This window comes from Bactrocera oleae, unplaced genomic scaffold, assembly GCF_042242935.1.
Source record: "Bactrocera oleae isolate idBacOlea1 unplaced genomic scaffold, idBacOlea1 ctg00000010.1, whole genome shotgun sequence".
Lineage (NCBI taxonomy): Eukaryota > Metazoa > Arthropoda > Insecta > Diptera > Tephritidae > Bactrocera > Bactrocera oleae.
Window position 1 is genome coordinate 397,501 of NW_027212753.1, and position 9,080 is coordinate 406,580.

The 9,080-nt window shown below is 34.8% G+C and overlaps 2 non-coding genes and 1 pseudogene across 2 annotated transcripts; all 3 read left to right on the top strand.

The window, feature by feature from the left end:
* The first annotated feature begins 1,849 nt into the window (after positions 1 to 1,849).
* On the top strand, positions 1,850 to 3,839 carry LOC138858526 (small subunit ribosomal RNA). The gene has a single exon (XR_011397614.1). It is a non-coding gene; the product is annotated as a small subunit ribosomal RNA (ribosomal RNA).
* A 626-nt stretch (positions 3,840 to 4,465) lies between these two features.
* LOC138858599 (5.8S ribosomal RNA) lies at positions 4,466 to 4,644 on the top strand. The gene has a single exon (XR_011397651.1). It is a non-coding gene; the product is annotated as a 5.8S ribosomal RNA (ribosomal RNA).
* Positions 4,645 to 5,146: 502 nt separating this feature from the next.
* LOC138858580 (large subunit ribosomal RNA) lies at positions 5,147 to 7,896 on the top strand (annotated as a pseudogene).
* Positions 7,897 to 9,080: the final 1,184 nt, after the last annotated feature.

Consider the following 9,080-nt stretch of genomic DNA (forward strand, 5'->3'; position numbering starts at 1 on the left):
ATGAATTTTCATATAAGTATTAAATGTATAAAGTCTATGAAGTAATAAATTTTCATATAAGTATTAAATGTATAAAGTCTATGAAGTAATAAATTTTCATATAAGTATTAAATATGAAGTCATACAAGTTAAAAATTTAAAAAAAAAATCGATTGTAAAAATACTTTTGATGTTATTAGTTGTATTATGACCATGACGATATTTGAAAATGATATAAATTACCCACGTATATATGAGTTTTTAAATTTTAAATAGGTTAAAAGAATTTTTCCATATATTTTCGGGTTGGTAACGTCAACATGGGAGAGAACATTTATAACAAATTTGCACAAATCTGCTCAAATTGACATATACTGAAATAGTACTTATATGAAAATTTATTACTTCATAGACTTTATACATTTAGTACTTATATGAAAATTTTTTACTGCTAGGAAATGTATTATACTTTTATATATTTGAATTCATTATGTTAGTTTATTAGTAAGAAATTGTTTTTAAATACTTATAAGTATGAATATTACTATACTTATATGATTTATGTATTTAGTACTTGTATGAAAATTTTCATACTTGTATGACTTTATTTACTTAGTATTTATATGGAAATATTTTTTACTTTATATGTATTTTTAAGTAAATATGAAAATGAAAGTTGATTTTGTGTGCCTTTTTATTCCTGGTTTTTATACAGTTAGTTTAAATAGAAATAGATTTTGTTTTATACAAAACTCTATATTCTGTACTAACATATTGTATATAATGAGCGTTTTTTATTCCTGGTTTTTATACAGTTAGTTTAAATAGAAATAGATTTTGTTTTATACAAAACTCTATATTCTGTACTAACATATTGTATATAATAGCGTTTTTTATTCCTGGTTTTTATACAGTTAGTTTAAATAGAAATAGATTTTGTTTTATACAAAATTCTATATTCTGTACTAACATATTGTATATAATGAGCGTTTTTTATTCCTGGTTTTTATACAGTTAGTTTAAATAGAAATAGATTTTGTTTTATACAAAACTCTATATTCTGTACTAACATATTGTATATAATGAGCGTTTTTTATTCCTGGTTTTTATACAGTTAGTTTAAATAGAAATAGATTTTGTTTTATACAAAACTCTATATTCTGTACTAACATATTGTATATAATGAGCGTTTTTTATTCCTGGTTTCCTACAGTTAGTTTAAATAGAAATAGATTTTGTTTTATACAAAAACATAAAAAATCTATTATTCTATACTAACATATTGTAGAAATAAATATTAAACAATATTTTAGTTTTATTTGTGAGCTATTCTAATATTTACTCATAAAATATATGTGTAAAAGGATGGTTTTTAAATAAAATAAAATATTAAAGTGTTGCACCCGAAAATACTTTTTATCATATATTTATTATTGAAATAAATATAATAGAATTTGAAATTATTAATTTCAAATCAAGAAAAAAATGTATATACTCTTAAAAAAAGGTATATATATTACTATATGCATTGAAATAAAGTAAAATGTATAGAATGATATTATTTGAAAATTTTGCCAATATAAGAAGAAATATCGTTCTTACATAATAATTAAATAATAATATGTATAGAGAACGAAAATTCTTTTCACGATACCAAAACAAAAATTAAAAAAATCCATTACAAAATCACACAATAGAAATGAAATATAATGAAAAAAAATATAATAAAGAAGGAAACATAGAAAAATTGTTGTGTATATTGTAAATGTTTTTATGTTTTGTGTATTTGTGTATAATTTTCAAATAAGAAAATATCATTTTAAACTTTTATATAATATAAAAAATATTATATAAAAAAGAAATATATATTATTCTGGTTGATCCTGCCAGTAGTTATATGCTTGTCTCAAAGATTAAGCCATGCATGTCTAAGTACAAACAAATTAAAAGTGAAACCGCAAAAGGCTCATTATATCAGTTATGGTTCCATAGATCGTTAACAGTTACTTGGATAACTGTGGTAATTCTAGAGCTAATACATGCAAAATAAACACGGACCTTTTGGAACGTGTGCTTTTATTAGGCTAAAACCAAGCGATTATTCGATCGTTATATTGGTTGAACTCTAGATAACTTGCAGATCGTATGGTCTCGTACCGACGACAGATCTTTCAAATGTCTGCCCTATCAACTTTTGATGGTAGTATCTAGGACTACCATGGTTGCAACGGGTAACGGGGAATCAGGGTTCGATTCCGGAGAGGGAGCCTGAGAAACGGCTACCACATCTAAGGAAGGCAGCAGGCGCGTAAATTACCCACTCCCAGTTCGGGGAGGTAGTGACGAAAAATAACAATACAGGACTCATATCCGAGGCCCTGTAATTGGAATGAGTACACTTTAAATCCTTTAACAAGGACCTATTGGAGGGCAAGTCTGGTGCCAGCAGCCGCGGTAATTCCAGCTCCAATAGCGTATATTAAAGTTGTTGCGGTTAAAACGTTCGTAGTTGAATTTGTGCTTCATACGGGTAGTACAACTATAATTGTGGTATGTACATTACCTTATGTATGTAAGCGTATTACCGGTGGAGTTCTTATATATAATTAATACAATGTATTTTTTATATATTCCTCCTATTTAAACCTGCTTCAGTGCTCTTCATCGAGTGTTGTTGTGGGCCGGTACAATTACTTTGAACAAATTAGAGTGCTTAAAGCAGGCTCCAAATGCCTGAATATTTTGTGCATGGAATAATGAAATAAGACCTCTGTTCTACTTTCATTGGTTTTTAGATCAAGAGGTAATGATTAATAGAAGCAGTTTGGGGGCATTAGTATTACGACGCGAGAGGTGAAATTCTTGGACCGTCGTAAGACTAACTTAAGCGAAAGCATTTGCCAAAGATGTTTTCATTAATCAAGAACGAAAGTTAGAGGTTCGAAGGCGATCAGATACCGCCCTAGTTCTAACCATAAACGATGCCAGCTAGCAATTGGGTGTAGCTACTACTATGGCTCTCTCAGTCGCTTCCCGGGAAACCAAAGCTTTTGGGCTCCGGGGGAAGTATGGTTGCAAAGCTGAAACTTAAAGGAATTGACGGAAGGGCACCACCAGGAGTGGAGCCTGCGGCTTAATTTGACTCAACACGGGAAAACTTACCAGGTCCGAACATAAGCGTGTAAGACAGATTGATAGCTCTTTCTCGAATCTATGGGTGGTGGTGCATGGCCGTTCTTAGTTCGTGGAGTGATTTGTCTGGTTAATTCCGATAACGAACGAGACTCAAATATATTAAATAGATGCTTTCAGGATTATGGTGTTGAAGCTTATATAGCCTTCATTCATGCGTTCATCTTGAATGTACAAGTGTTTGAATGTGTTTATATAAGTGGAGTCGTACCTGTTGGTTTGTCCCATTATAAGGACACTAGCTTCTTAAATGGACAAATTGCGTCTAGCAGTAACGAGATTGAGCAATAACAGGTCTGTGATGCCCTTAGATGTCCTGGGCTGCACGCGCGCTACAATGAAAGTATCAACGTGTATTTCCTAGACCGAGAGGTCCGGGTAAACCGCTGAACCACTTTCATGCTTGGGATTGTGAACTGAAACTGTTCACATGAACTTGGAATTCCCAGTAAGTGTGAGTCATTAACTCGCATTGATTACGTCCCTGCCCTTTGTACACACCGCCCGTCGCTACTACCGATTGAATTATTTAGTGAGGTCTCCGGACGTGATCACTGTGACGCCTTGTGTTTCACGGTTGTTTCGCAAAAGTTGACCGAACTTGATTATTTAGAGGAAGTAAAAGTCGTAACAAGGTTTCCGTAGGTGAACCTGCGGAAGGATCATTATTGTGTTCCTATCCGAAAAGAAAAAAAAATAATTATATAAAAACAAAATAAAAAAAAAGAATAAAAAAGAAAAAAAAGTTTTCTTTTTGTTCTTTTCATTCAAAATGTTTTGAATTATACAATGTTTTGAATGTTTTTCTGTTTTTTTTTTTTTTTTTTAACTCCTTGTAATGCATTATGACAATATATATTATATTGTGAACTTCGCATACATTGTATTTGAACGCAATAAAAAAACCTTTAAACATATAGCTGTACTTATTATTTATATAGAAAATAATATTTAATTGTGATATTTATATAAAATATTATAAATGATAAGTTAACTTGTTCACATTAACGTGTGTAATACCTTTTTTTTATGGTATTTTCTATTTGTGATTAAAAACATGTTGAAAAATTTAAAAAAAGAAAACGCACAAATAGAGAAGAAAATAATATATAAAAGGTATTACTGTTTTTGTTGACCTAAGACATGCGCAGCTGCAAATGTTTGGGTTTAAAATTACAATTTATTGAAAGATGTTTTAAACTTATGTATTAAAAATTTATTATTGATTAATTATTAATACTTTCAATAAATTAAAATTCTTTGACTTTGAATTAAAAAAATACAAAAAAATTATCACTCTAAGCGGTGGATCACTCGGCTCATGGGTCGATGAAGAACGCAGCAAACTGTGCGTCATCGTGTGAACTGCAGGACACATGAACATCGACATTTTGAACGCATATTGCGGTCCATGCTGTTATGTACTTTAATTAATTTTAAAGTGCTGCTTGGACTACATATGGTTGAGGGTTGTAAGACTATGCTAAATTAGTTGCTTATTCTTTTAGTCAATTAATAGAATTTAAGCATATGGCATATTATTGGATTGTATTTTTCAATCCATAATATTAATAGCATAAAAAGAAATATAGAAAATATATTCTTGAATACCTCATATTTGAACGAAAATTTATGATAAATGAGAATCTTAGTATTCCCATAAAAGAAAAAATTTTCAACATTATTTAAATTATATTAAATAATACATAAGAGGAATGTCTAGCATAAAATAAATTTTTATTCTAGAATTAATTCACTCTATTGTATTGAGAAAAATTTATAATAAAAAAAAATATATGATATGTGGAGGAATAATGTTGTTAATTTTATTAATTATTATATTATGAATTTTAAAAAGGGATGAAAAGATTGAATAATATTGAGTAATCAAGATATAAAAATATATTTCTTTAAAATAGCAAATAGCAAAAAAATTAAATAAAAATAAACAAATCAATCTAAAATATATTTTATACAACCTCAACTCATATGGGACTACCCCCTGAATTTAAGCATATTAATGAGGGGAGGAAAAGAAACTAACAAGGATTTTCTTAGTAGCGGCGAGCGAAAAGAAAATAGTTCAGCACTAAGTCACTTTGTCTATATGGCAAATGTGAGATGCAGTGTATGGAATATCTTAATATCTAGTATGAGAAATTAACGATTTAAGTCCTTCTTAAATGAGGCCATTTACCCATAGAGGGTGCCAGGCCCGTATAACGTTAATGATTACTAGAAAGATATTTCCAAAGAGTCGTGTTGCTTGATAGTGCAGCACTAAGTGGGTGGTAAACTCCATCTAAAACTAAATATAACCATGAGACCGATAGTAAACAAGTACCGTGAGGGAAAGTTGAAAAGAACTCTGAATAGAGAGTTAAATAGTACGTGAAACTGCTTAGAGGTTAAGCCCGATGAACCTGAATATCCATTATGAAAAATTCATCATTATAACTGTAGTATTTAATTTTAAATATTATAGTAATAGTGTGCATTTTTTTCATATAAGGACATTGTAATCTATTAACATAATAAAATATTTATCAAAAGATCATTGGTTTTTAAGTTTATTCAAATTAATTTGCTTTTAGCTTATTAACATAGAATAATTACTGATGATTTGATAAAGTGTTGATAGATTTTATTATATATAATGCTAAAATTCTTTTGAATTTTACAATAATATTATTATCATTGATTTTAATATTAATTGTATGCATTTATATGATTAACAATGCGAAAGATTCAGGATACCTTCGGGACCCGTCTTGAAACACGGACCAAGGAGTCTAACATATGTGCAAGTCATTGGGTTATATTAAACCTAATGGCGAAATTAACTTAACTGTATTAATAATGGGATTAATTTTTAATGTATTACATTATTAATTCAATCCCGGGGCGTTCCATATAGTTATGTATAATGATAATTTATTATTATTTATACCTCTAACTGGAGCGTACCTTGAGCATATATGCTGTGACCCGAAAGATGGTGAACTATACTTGATCAGGTTGAAGTCAGGGGAAACCCTGATGGAAGACCGAAACAGTTCTGACGTGCAAATCGATTGTCAGAATTGAGTATAGGGGCGAAAGACCAATCGAACCATCTAGTAGCTGGTTCCCTCCGAAGTTTCCCTCAGGATAGCTGGTGCATTTAAAAATTATGTAAAATAATCTTATCTGGTAAAGCGAATGATTAGAGGCCTTAGGGTCGAAACGACCTTAACCTATTCTCAAACTTTAAATGGGTAAGAACCTCACCTTTCTTGATATGAAGGTTGAGGTTATGATATAATGTGCCCAGTGGGCCACTTTTGGTAAGCAGAACTGGCGCTGTGGGATGAACCAAACGTAATGTTACGGTGCCTAAATTAACAACTCATGCAGATACCATGAAAGGCGTTGGTTGCTTAAAACAGCAGGACGGTGGACATGGAAGTCGTAATCCGCTAAGGAGTGTGTAACAACTCACCTGCCGAAGCAACTAGCCCTTAAAATGGATGGCGCTTAAGTTGTATACCTATACATTACCGCTAAAGTACATGATTTATAATACAATTTCGGTTGGATTATAAATTTTGAAACTTTAGTGAGTAGGAGGGTACAATGGTGTGCTTAGAAGTGTTTGGCGTAAGCCTGCATGGAGCCGCTATTGGTACAGATCTTGGTGGTAGTAGCAAATAATCGAATGAGACCTTGGAGGACTGAAGTGGAGAAGGGTTTCGTGTGAACAGTGGTTGATCACGAGTTAGTCGGTCCTAAGTTCAAGGCGAAAGCCGAAAATTTTCAAGTTTTAATGAAATGAAATGAATGAATTTTTATTCCATAGTAATTAAACACTTGAATAATTTTGAACGAAAGGGAATACGGTTCCAATTCCGTAACCTGTTGAGTATCCGTTTGTTATTAAAAATGGGCCTTTGTGCTCATCCTGGCAACAGGAACGACCATAAAGAAGCCGTCGAGAGGTATCGGAAGAGTTTTCTTTTCTGTTTTATAGTCGTACTACCATGGAAGTCTTTCGAAGAGAGATATGGTAGATGGACTAGAAGAGCATGACATTTACTGTTGTGTCGATATTTTCTCCTCGGACCTTGAAAATTTATGGTGGGGTTACGCAAACTTCTCAACAGGCCGTACCAATATCCGCAGCTGGTCTCCAAGGTGAAGAGTCTCTAGTCGATAGAATAATGTAGGTAAGGGAAGTCGGCAAATTAGATCCGTAACTTCGGGATAAGGATTGGCTCTGAAGATTGAGATAGTCGGGCTTGATTGGGAAGCAATACCATGGTTTATGTACTCGTTCTGGGTAAATAGAGAATTTCGATTCTTGTTCCCCGGATAGTAGTTACGTAGCCAATTGTGGAACTTTCTTGCTAAAATTTCTAAAGGATTTATTATTGTATAGATACTTTTTAAATTATAACGATTATCAATTAACAATCAATTCAGAACTGGCACGGACTTGGGGAATCCGACTGTCTAATTAAAACAAAGCATTGTGATGGCCCTAACGGGTGTTGACACAATGTGATTTCTGCCCAGTGCTCTGAATGTCAAAGTGAAGAAATTCAAGTAAGCGCGGGTAAACGGCGGGAGTAACTATGACTCTCTTAAGGTAGCCAAATGCCTCGTCATCTAATTAGTGACGCGCATGAATGGATTAACGAGATTCCCTCTGTCCCTATCTACTGCGCATCGTTGCGATTAATTAGTGATTTTTTCGATTCTCTTTTGTGCGGTATTTGTTTACGCGAGTGAGTTGGCACCGTTGCTTGGCGGGTGTGAAAATTGTTGTTGCGATTTCCGTGGAATTTCGTTTTGTGCGGGTATTCGCTGGCAATTGTTTTTGCTCGGTTACGGGACCGCGTGTGTGGTTTTTCGTGCTAGGGCACGAATTGTGCGTTTTTTAGACATTTTTTTGGCGTGGGCTTATTAAGTAGCGGTAAGTACATATTTTTAATATTGTGTACTGTACCTTTAGGTACTACCGCAACGTGGTTGTTGTTGTTGTGGGACTCTCCGTACAGTTCCAGTTTAGTGCTGTGTTGTTGGCATTGTTTGCTGGGTGGACTGCTTGTTTGGAGTGCTGTGTTGGGCATCTGGCGTTCAGTTGGACAGTGTCAGCAAGTCCTGAGCAGGATTGCTCAATAGGTACCGGCGGCTGTCCCAGTGTTGGAGACAGTGAATCCTGTGCAGACAAACGGTCGTAGTAGTGTGCGTTTAGCCCACGGATCGATTCGGTTCAGCGCCACATCGGTCGACTCGCAACCGTTACGGGGACTTGTTCCGTCCGGCGGTCATTTGAGTGACCTTTGTCCAGACCATTTGGTTGGAGTTGTGGGCTGTACCCTTGCGAGAACGCTTTAATCGTCTGCTTGGGTCGTCGCTGCTACAGAGCGTGTCTGCGCTTGCGACACTTTTTTCAGCGCGTTCAGTCGCACGTACGTGGCGAGCGGCTGTTTCGGGGTCTTGCTTGAACGAGTTCCATCTGCGTCAGTGGTACGCTTGGCGGATCAGCCTACCGAAAGGCGAAGTCCGAAGGCTAAGATGCCTCCACCACGGAGGAGGAGGGTTAAGTCCCTCGCTGGAAGCGAAGAGTCGGGGCCATCAACTGTTACGGTCGACACTTCGGGTGACGAGATGGCGGGGCCATCGGTAAGGTCCCCGCCACGGCAGAAGGCGCGTTTGGGGTCTGCGGGTGAAACGGGGGGTGAAGAGGGCGGGAGCGGTAGTGGTTGCGGTTGCGGTAAGGGTGACACCGCTGAAAAAGTGGCTGTTCACTCCGCAAAGTCGGGCGAGGGTGCAGCAGATGTGTCTGCGCAGAAATCGGGCGCTGGCGAAGTTGGTCTCGTGCGGGGTGACGAGGGCGCGAAAAAGACGGGAGATAATAAGGCGAG